The sequence below is a fragment of the Typopeltis vanoorti genome, chromosome 24 (genome assembly GCF_054136105.1).
Source record: "Typopeltis vanoorti isolate ZY-2024b chromosome 24, IOZ_Tvanoo_1.0, whole genome shotgun sequence".
Taxonomy (NCBI): Eukaryota; Metazoa; Arthropoda; class Arachnida; order Uropygi; family Thelyphonidae; genus Typopeltis; species Typopeltis vanoorti.
Window position 1 is genome coordinate 90,488,278 of NC_143572.1, and position 10,824 is coordinate 90,499,101.

A 10,824-nucleotide genomic window follows, 5' to 3' on the forward strand; every position below is an offset into this window, starting at 1 on the left:
GGCAGACAGAATCCAGGTCAGGGACTGGTGCCTTTCCCTAGAAAGAACCTGCACCCAAGTAAAGACAGATGTCTTAATAAAGCCCACCCACTTCAAGACCAGTATTTTTCTTCTGTCCTATCAGTCTTTTCTCTTCAGACCATAAGTTTCAATAGGCATCCCAAGCCTACAAAAACTAAGCCCTCTCGCGCCATAGAGGGCAGGGACCGAGGAGGCCAATGGGAATTCATTAGATCCAAGATGGTATTTCACAAATGGCATAGGGTATGGTTAAAGAAGTGGAAGCAGAGGCTGAAGCTTTGCTAATTGTACTCTAACAATGAGTATGTCTTCCACTGGCCTTGGCAGAGACTTGCCCTGGCCATGGAAGGCAAAATCAGATAAATGGTAATCAAACAAAATCTGTTCTTATAAACCACCATAAAGGAATATAAATGAATGTTATTAAAAAGGTAAATTTTAATGCTTAGTATCGCTTCTCGGCCTTTTGGCTAAGATCAAAGTGTAGTATCTGTGCGTAGCAGTTTGGGTATTTTCGCCGTCGCGGACCCGAGTGAGAGCTTGCAGACTAAGACCAGATTGTAGTACCTGTTCAGAGACAGTTTCCAGAATTCCAGTGTTCCTGAACCAGCTCCAGTAACCGGTACCCCGGACCAAGGCCCCCAGTGGAAGGGCAACAGATCGAAGCTGTTTTTTCTTTTCGTGGCCCAGCCACAAAGCGAGAGGGTCGTATTCCTTAGGTAAGACCTCTTTTAATTTTACTTTTGGAGGGAACACGACACCCCACAACACCATATAGGAACCCCCCCCACACACACACACACCAAGTTTAAACATGTTATCCTACGCACAAATTGCCAGAGGGAAACAAAACCCGGCGGCTGACCACCGGAAACCCTCACCTCCTTCAGAGCCGAATATTCAGGGCATTCCCTGCTCGCTGGAACGACCAAGAACAATTCAATTTTATATACCCTCCCCAGACCAAATCAACCCACGAGAGGTGTTAACAGGAATATCAGGTATTTTCAAAAGAAACACTGAAGTCACCTGGATCACTTCGTTGCCTGGCAACCGATTCCAGATCACTTTGAGATCTGAGAGTGCTCGTGACGCCCTTATGGAAGGTTTTTTCATCCGTGGGATTGAAATAAGACCAGAATGCTTAGGGGTACAACGGAAAACGATTAAGATACAGAGTACCGATTGAATTAAAAGACGCGTGGATTTTAGCCAGGTTGTTCCACTACGGACGTGACATTAAAATAACAAGACACGTGTATAAAGACTTCCCGGCCGCTCAATCTGGGAACGTATCGATAGAAATGATAATGGACGAGAAAGTCCCAAACATAATGAAAATAGCCGGTTGGAAGTTGGTACTCACTACCCCGCCGTAGAACAACAATGCACTAGGTGCTACGCCATGCATCACAAGAGTTGGGAGTGCCCAAAAAATAAAAGAACACCAACAGAAAACCCCACCATGGAAAGAGAAGAATCGAACACAGACACAAATTTCCCCACCCTCAGTCCACCTGTAAATCAGGAGACAACTGAAACCCCTGCAAGTCCTGCAGAAACACCTAAGGAGAAAGAAGTCAGTTCTGACGACCTCATCGTCCTGACTGAAGCTGTCGACCTCCAAAAAACCACACAAGAAAAAGAGGTTACTGAGGAACCAGTAACCCCCCAAAAATCGATTCCCCAAAACCCACACAAGAAAAAGAGGTTATTGAGGAACCAATAACCCCACCAAAAATACATAAGGTAAAGAAAACAAGAGGAAAACCAACAAACAAAATCATATACACAGTAGAACACAAATGCTTCGATGAAGCCAAGGAGCGAATCTCTGAAACCATTTACATCACACTAAACCCAGGGCATTTTAAGGGAGGGGTAAAAACCCAATTTGAGTGGGATACCCACAAAATAGAAATAACCCCAGACTTCGACACGCACCTCGAAACTGCATGCCGTAAGTGGGGCATTCGAAAACACCCAGAAATGACCAAAGCCATACTTCTGGGTGAAAAATTGGCAAAAGCCGACTGGAAACCCACCAAATAATGAGGGCACACATCAACATCGCGTCCCTCAACACACAGGGGTCTAGAAACCCCAGGAAACAAGAAAACATACTAACAACGATGCAACAAAAGAACATACAAGTCCTACTCATATAAGAAACACACATTAACACCTTGAAAGAAATCCAAAACATTGAACAAAGATACCACTTCCAAAGCTTCTGGAGCTTTGGCACTGACAGGGCTAGAGGAGTAGGCATCATAGTCAAAACCCCCATGACAGGAAACATCACAAACATACGCAGGGACATCGAAGGGAGAGTCATCACTATCGACTGGACCCTCGACAACATAACATACAAGATAGTGAACATATATGCTCCAAACCGAGAAGCAGAAAGACACACTTTCCTATCAGGAATTCATAACTACCTCGCAGGACACGATTACCTCATAATCGGGGGTGACTGGAACTGCGTAGAGTTACCTGATAGAGACAAACAGGGAGGAAACAATTTTACAGGGAACTCGGGCGCGGCCGAAACAGTAAGAACGTGCCGAGAAACAGACATAACTGACTATGGGGTAGCCAAAAAAGGAAATATTTTCTCCGCAACCTGGAGCAACGCCAGCAAAGACATCCACCAAGAATAGATAGAATATACACAACAACATCGTTAGCGACGGGTGACGGCAACATCCAACATGTTAACATGAACGTAGCCGAGCACGTGTCCGACCACAAGATGGTAGTAGCCAAAATACCTTTGGTAGTGGGCATGGAAACAGGTCCAGGATACTGGAAACTGAACACCAGCCTTCTCCAGGATTTGGATACAAAAACACAATACGAACTACTATGGCACGAAAACAACACAGAACAGGAAGAAATCCAAAATTGGTGGATCAAATTGAAAAACCTCACCGCGATTTTCTTCCAAAACACAGCAAAACGTAAAAGGGCAGAACAAAAAGAAAAACGCAAACAACTATACCGCGAACTGACAGTATTCTCACGTCACAAACCACCGGGTTCACTAAACCACCAAGTAATCAAAGAAATACAAAAAGATATTCGAGCATTAGATATCCAAGAAACACGCAAATACAAATGGAAAATTAGAGCCCAATGGCTCCTCCAAGAGACAGACAATGCGACTTTTTATGAAAGACTAACCAAAAGCCGCTCCACAAACTTAATCAGAAACATAAAATACGAAAGCGACAAGATCGCAAACACCACTCCTGAAATCGCTCAGGTTTTCCACAGACACTACACAAACTTATTTACACAAAATACAGACATGCAGGGAACAACCCAGTGGGAAAACACTAACTTACCTCAAACGCTAGAACACCATCGAGCCTACCAAGAGAAAGAAATCACAATGAACGAAGTCACTGAAGCTATTAAAGCCTTCAGTAACAAGAAAACACCAGGCATTGATGGCATACCAATTGAATACTACAAGACTTTCATTCACCTAGTAGGGCCTAAATTAACACAGTTATTCAACACATTCCTAAATACGAACCAAATATACGCCGATTTTAAAAGAGGCCAAACAATTTTTATACCAAAAACAAGCGATAACACAAACGAATTCTCAAATTGGCGACCCATTACATTAACGAACACGGACAACAAAATATTCACTAAAATAATAGACAATAGAATCAAAATGACCATGACCTATTTAATAAAGTCCAATCAAACCAGAGGAATACCCAACAGAAGTATACACCTAAACATAAATTTAATTCGCGACGTGATCAATTACGCAAACAAGAAAGAATCGAATCTTTATCTGGTAAACCTAGATCTGGCGAAAGCCTTCGATTCTGTCAAACACGAATATATGTTTGACACACTAACCAAATTCGGGATTAGCCCGAAACTAATACAATGTATACAGAGAATCTACCAAGACAGCACAACACAATTACAAATAAATGGTCAAATAACGGATCCTATTACAATACAGAGAGGGGTCAGGCAGGGCTGCCCACTTAGCCCAACCCTCTTCACGTTATGCATGGAACCGTTACTGCAAGCCATACAAACAAACAAAAGCATTGCCGGGATGAGCCTGCCTGGCAGAGCGCATGAAGAATGCAAAGCGATCTGCCACGCAGACGACATCACGGCAATCATAACACAAAAGGAATCACTACATGCACTCATTGAAACCACAGAACAATTCAGTCACATCTCGGGACTGAAATTAAACTAACGAAAAACAGCCTTGAAACACATCAACAACACGAACGAAACGCCACCACAGGGATGGAACATTGTAACGGGACCTCTTAAAATTCTAGGGGTCCCATTCACACAGGAAGAGAGAAAACTCTCTGCGAAAGACATAACGGAAACAATACAAACAAAAATGAAAGATTGGCGTCCGAGCATGTTTTCGCTACAAGCGCGAGCTCGGATAATCAATACGATATTTTTACCGACAATATTATACACCGCACAAATACAACCTATCACATTAAAAACTATTAGGAAATGGCAGTCGATGGCTTTCCGCTATTTTTGGAACTACCAAGCGGAAGAGGTAGCCAGAGACGAGATGTACAGCCCAAAATCACAGGGAGGGTACGACTTCCCACACTTCAAATCAAAAATACAAGCGGCATCAATAAAAACAATTAACAAAGTACTACAACACGAACACCAAGCTAAATGGTTCGCCAAATATTGGCTAGGGATAAAAATCCCCCTATTTGGCGAAACCAAAACACCGGGACCGATAACAATAAACACCACACGATTTTACAAAGAAATATTAGACACACTACAAAATCAAAAAAAAACAAAGGAGAGGACATTAATCCATCATCGGATAGCCTTCTCCAAATCACAAACAAAATAACACCGTACAAACTACAACAACACCCGCTACAAACCACGGAAAAAACGTGGGAAAACATACACAAACACGGCGACACTTACCCATCCAGAAGTGCTCTTGCGTGGAGAATGGCGCATGTCTTCTTCCCAATGCGGCACGAACTACACAGAAGAGGAAAAGCCCCACATGAACCATGCGTCTTTTGCCCTGGGGAATCGTACAGTCGAACACGTACTGTACGATTGCCCAGTTGCGCAAGGAGTGTGGAATTATGTGGGAAACAAATTCGACATTCCTCTTCCCTCAAAGGAGGACATAGTATATTTGAACATAGACACTAAACCAATAAAGAACTCACTCCTCCTCTTCACAATCAAAGAACTACGATACCACATATGGAAAGTAAGGAAAGCTCGAGCACACTCTATCCACCAACTTGGTCTGGTAGACATCCTGGCCTTCGATGTGCTCGATCAGAAATTACTTTCACACAAACTTCACGCTAATGGGAGAGTATAATTTCACCAGAAAATGGTGTACACCTCCCATTTTAGCAAACATACATGAGGGACAATTGCGATGTTACTTTTAACATAAATCAACATAAAACACATACTGGAATACTGGAACTAACCGTTTTTTGAAAAGCTTCTCTTGCAGGGACTTTAGAGTATGGAGGACCTACGGACCCTACATCGTGGCGGAAGGTACCACCTTTTGGTGGCCATGAAAATGGCCCACCTGAGATGAAAGAACGGTAAGGCCGCCAAGTGCTCTATAGGTATGATCTTGGATTAACTTACTAACCCCACTAACTTTATTTATTAGCTTATTATAGTTTTTAAAAAAAATAAAAAAAACATACTCTGTTATGTAGGCATATGTGTGTATGTATATATGTTTATGCATGCGTGTATGTATGTATATGACAGAGTAGAAAAATTAACAAAAAAAGTGTTAAAATAAAAAATACAAAAAAGTATAAAATAAGAAATACCAAAAAAATTTTTTTGTATTCGTCCCTTACCCAGAAGCAACTGAGGAATAACGTTTTAAGTTCTAATTTTATATTTTCAACTAGTATTTAGGAAAAAGCTAATAAGTGAGTATACATATATTGTTTTTATTTACTGACATTAGATTTAAGGACACTGGAGTTAAAGACTTAAAGTTTAAATTGTTTTAACTCCTGTTCACCGGGCACTCTGCGGGAAAAGCCACGCAAGTGGGGTAGAATGCACGGTGAATAGAAATTAGAAAAGGGACTGGCACCTTCGCTAGTTAGATCCTCCACCCAACTGTTTTACTTGTTACCCACCAATCCCACCCTCTTCAAGACCAGTTTTCTTCCCATTCCTTTCGGTCTCTTATCTTCAAGACCATAAGTTTCACCAGGACTCCCAGGCCTGCCAAGTGTAAAAATCCCTATGGCTCATACAGTGGCCAGAGCGGGCAGGGACGAAAGCGAGCCAATGGGAGTTTTATAGATCCAAGATGGTAGGTTACAAAAGGTATAAAGTATGGTTTGAGAAGCAGAGGCGGAGGCTGAACACTTCGACTAACTATGCTTTATCGATAAGTAAGTCCTCCAAACGGCCTTGGCTAAGCAGTGCCCTGGTCATGGAGGACGTCTAACGAGGAGTTAGGTTTTGATCAACTCAAAGTACTCAAACAAAATCTGTTCCGAGCCGTTTGGGTATTTTCGCCGACGCGGACCTGAAGGAGAGCTTCCAGACTAACACCAGATTGTAGTACCTGTTTTGAGGGAGTTGGCACTTTTCCAGTTCCAGTGTTCCTGAACCAGCACCAGTAACCCGATTCCAAGTACCCCGGACCCAGGTCCCCAGTGAAAGGGCAACAGCCCAGAAGCTGATTTTGTCGTGGCATAGCCACAAAGCGAGAAGGACGTAGCCTCAGGGTAAGATCCTTTGTTAATCTTATTTTGGAGGGAACAGAATGTCATACGCCCAAACCCTAGCCAAGGGATTACACAAACCCCCTGAACAACAGAACTCCACATTTAAACATAATTATTCAAGTTTCCGAAACATACCCTTTAACTTTGATCGTCCACAGACGATCCAGTTCCAGATCCCCACAGATGAATAAATTTGCCCTAGAGATGTGTTAATAGAACTGTTTAAAACCCTCGGAAAAACGATGAAATAACTTGGATAAATTCGTTCCCTGGGAACAAATACCAAGTAATATTAAAAACCCAAAACTCCAGAGACATCCTTCTTGAAGGATTTTCTATAAAAGGGCACTACATACAGCCCCAAGTCATGGGCACCTATATAACAACAATTAAGATACAACGGGTACACTTAGAATTAAAAGATGACTGGATACAGACCGCCTTATTCTATTATGGAACGGATGTTAAAATCACCAGACATGTGTACAAAGATTTCCCCTCTGTCCAGTCGGGAAACGTAACAGTAACGATGAAAATGACAAGTAAAGCCCCAAACATTATCACGATAGCCGGTTGGAAACTGGTACTAAGTTACACTGGCGTCCAACTGCAATGTACCAGGTGCTATGCAACGAACCATAAGAGTTGGGAGTGCCCAAGAAACAATAAAACACCCAGAGAAAACCCCACCACAGAGGAAGAGAAAACAGAACAAAACAAAGAAACAGATTTCCCCCCATAAGCACACAAGTAACTGAGACCCCTGCAAGTACCATTGAGGTTGTAGAGGAGCCTCAAGAACCAAAGCAGGTAGTCAGCTCTGACGAGATCGTCCTGACAGAAGAGGCACACCCTGAGAAAGAGCAGGAGGAAGTAGAAATTATTGAACCCCAAGAAAAAACAACCATAGCAGAACCCATAACCCCCCCAAAAATACATGAGAGCAAAAACCCTATAATCGTGAGGGGCAAAACAACGAACAAAATTGGATACATAATAGAACACAAATGCTTCAATGAAGCTAAGCAAAGAATATCTGAGCCCGGCTATATCACTTTGACCGAAGGTCGTGTTAAAGGAGTGGCAAAAGCCCATTTCGAGTGGGATGGCCAAAACGTTGACCTACACAACAACTTCGAAAACAATCTAGATAGAGCATGCCGAAAGTTGGGCATAAAAAAACACCCAGACATGGCAAAAGCCATTCTTATGGGTGAAACACTAGTCAAAACCGACTGGAAACCCACCAAATGAGGGCACACATCAACATCGCGTCCCTCAACACACAGGGGTTTCGAAACCCCAGAAAACAGGAAAACATACTAACAACAATGCAACAGAAGAACATACAAGTCCTACTCATACAAGAAACACACATTAACACTCTCAAAGAAATCCAAAACATAGAACAAAGATACCACGTCCAAAGCTTCTGGAGCTTTGGCACAGATAGGGCTAGAGGAGTAGGCATCATAGTTAAAACCCCCATGACAGGAAACATCACAAACATACGCAGAGACATCGAAGGGCGAGTCATCACTATCGACTGGACCCTCGATAACATAACATACAAGATAGTGAATATATACGCACCAAATCGGGAAGCTGAAAGACACACTTTCTTATCAGGAATTCATAACTACCTCGCAGGACACGATTACCTCATAATCGGAGGCGACTGGAACTGCGTAGATGTACCTGATAGAGACAAACAGGGAGGAAAAAATCTTACAGGGAACTCGGACGCGGCTGAAATAGTACGAACGTGCCGAGAAACAGACATAACTGACTACTGGGTGGCAAAAAAGGGAAATCTTTTCTCCGCAACCTGGAGCAATGCCAGCAAAAACATCCACACAAGAATAGATCGAATATACAAAACAACATCCTTAGCGACAGGTGAAGGCAACATTACACATGTTAACATGAACGTCGCCGAATACGTGTCAGACCACAAGATGGTAGTAGCCAAAATACCTTTGGTAGTTGGTATGGAAACAGGTCCAGGATACTGGAAACTGAACACCAGCCTTCTCCAGGATTTGGATACGAAAACAGAATACGAACTACTGTGGCATGAAAACCACACACAATAGGAACAAATCCAAAATTGGTGGATCGAAATGAAAAACCTCACCGCGATTTTCTTCCAAAACACAGCAAAACGTAAGAGGGCAGAATAAAAAGAAAAACGCAAAAAACTATATCGCGAACTAACCGTTTTTTCGCGTCACAAACCGCCGGGTTCATTGAACCACCAGGTAATCAAGAAAATACAGGAAGACATTCGGGCACTAGATATACAAGAAACAAGGAAATTCCAATGGAGAATTAGAGCCCAGTGGCTCCTCCAAGAGACAGACAATGCGGCCTTTTATGAAAGACTGACAAAAAGCCGCTCCACAAACTTAATCAGAAACATAAAACACGAAAGCGACAAGATAGCAAACACTACGCCTGAAATAGCCCAGGCTTTTCACAGACACTACACAGACTTCTTTAAACAAAGAAGAGAAACGCAGGGAACAATCCAATGGGAAAACGTTAACTTACAGCAAACGCCAGAGCACCATCGAGCCTACCAAGAAAAAGAAATCACTTTAAACGAAATCACTGAAGCTATTAAATCCTTCAGTAACAAGAAAACACCAGGCATAGATGGCATACCAATCGAATATTACAAGACTTTTATTCACTTAGTAGGGCCTACATTAAGAGACTTATTCAACACATTCCTAAACACGAATCAAATATACGCAGAGTTTAAAAGAGGCCTCACCATTTTTATACCGAAAACAAGCGACAACACAACCGAAATCACAAATTGGCGACCTATTACACTAACGAACACAGATTACAAAATATTTACTAAAATAATAGACAACAGAATCAAAACAACATTGACATATTTAATAAAGTCAAATCAAACCAGCGGCATACCCAATCGTAGTATACATTTAAATTTAATACGCGATGTCATTAATTATGCAAACCAGAAGGAATCAAATCTTTATCTGGTAAATCTAGATTTGGCAAAAGCCTTTGATTTCGTCAAACACGAATACATGTTCGACACACTGACAAAATTCGGGATTAGCCCGAAACTAATACAAAGCATACGAGAAATCTTCAAAAACAGCACCACACAATTACAGATAAATGGCCAAATCACGGATCCTATTACAATACGGAGAGGGGTTAGGCAGGAAGTGCTCACTTAGCCCGACCCTCTTTACGTTTTGCATGGAACCGTTGTTGCAAGCCATACAAACAAACAAAAGCATTGCCGGGATGAGTTTGCCTGGCAGAGCGCATGAAGAATGCAAAGCGATCTGCCACGCAGACGACATCACGGCAATCATAACACAAAAGGAATCACTAAATGCACTCATTAAAACCACAGAACAATTTAGCAACATATCGGAATTAAAATTAAATCAAAAGAAAACCGCGTTAAAACACATAAATAACACGAACGAAACGCCACCACAGGGATGGAACATTATCACGGGACCCCTTAAAATTCTAGGGGTCATATTCATACAGGAGGAAAGAAAAATATCGGCAAACGACATAACGCAAACAATACAAACAGAAATGCACAATTGGCGTCCGGGCATGTTTTCGCTACAAGCGCGAGCCCGGATAATCAATACGATATTCCTACCAACAATATTATACACTGCACAAATACAACAAATCACAACAAAAACAATTAGAAAATGGCAGTCGATGGCTTTTCGCTACTTTTGGAACTACCAAGCGGAAGAAGTAGCCAGAGACGAAATGTACAGCCCAAAATCACAGGGAGGGTACGACTTCCCACACTTTAAATCCAAAATACTAGCGGCATCCATTAAAACAATAAAAAAAGTACTCCAACACGAACAACACCAAGCAAAATGGTTCGCCAGATATTGGCTAGGGATAAAAATCCCACTATTCGGCGAAACCCGAACATCGGGACCAGTAACACTAAACACCACACGATTTTACAAAGAAATATTAGACA

The 10,824-nt window shown here is 42.1% G+C and overlaps 1 non-coding gene across 1 annotated transcript; it reads left to right on the forward strand.

Moving 5' to 3' along the window:
- Nucleotides 1–471: 471 nt before the first annotated feature.
- Nucleotides 472–663, forward strand: LOC150093552 (U2 spliceosomal RNA). The gene has a single exon (XR_016550463.1). It is a non-coding gene; the product is annotated as a U2 spliceosomal RNA (small nuclear RNA).
- Nucleotides 664–10,824: the final 10,161 nt, after the last annotated feature.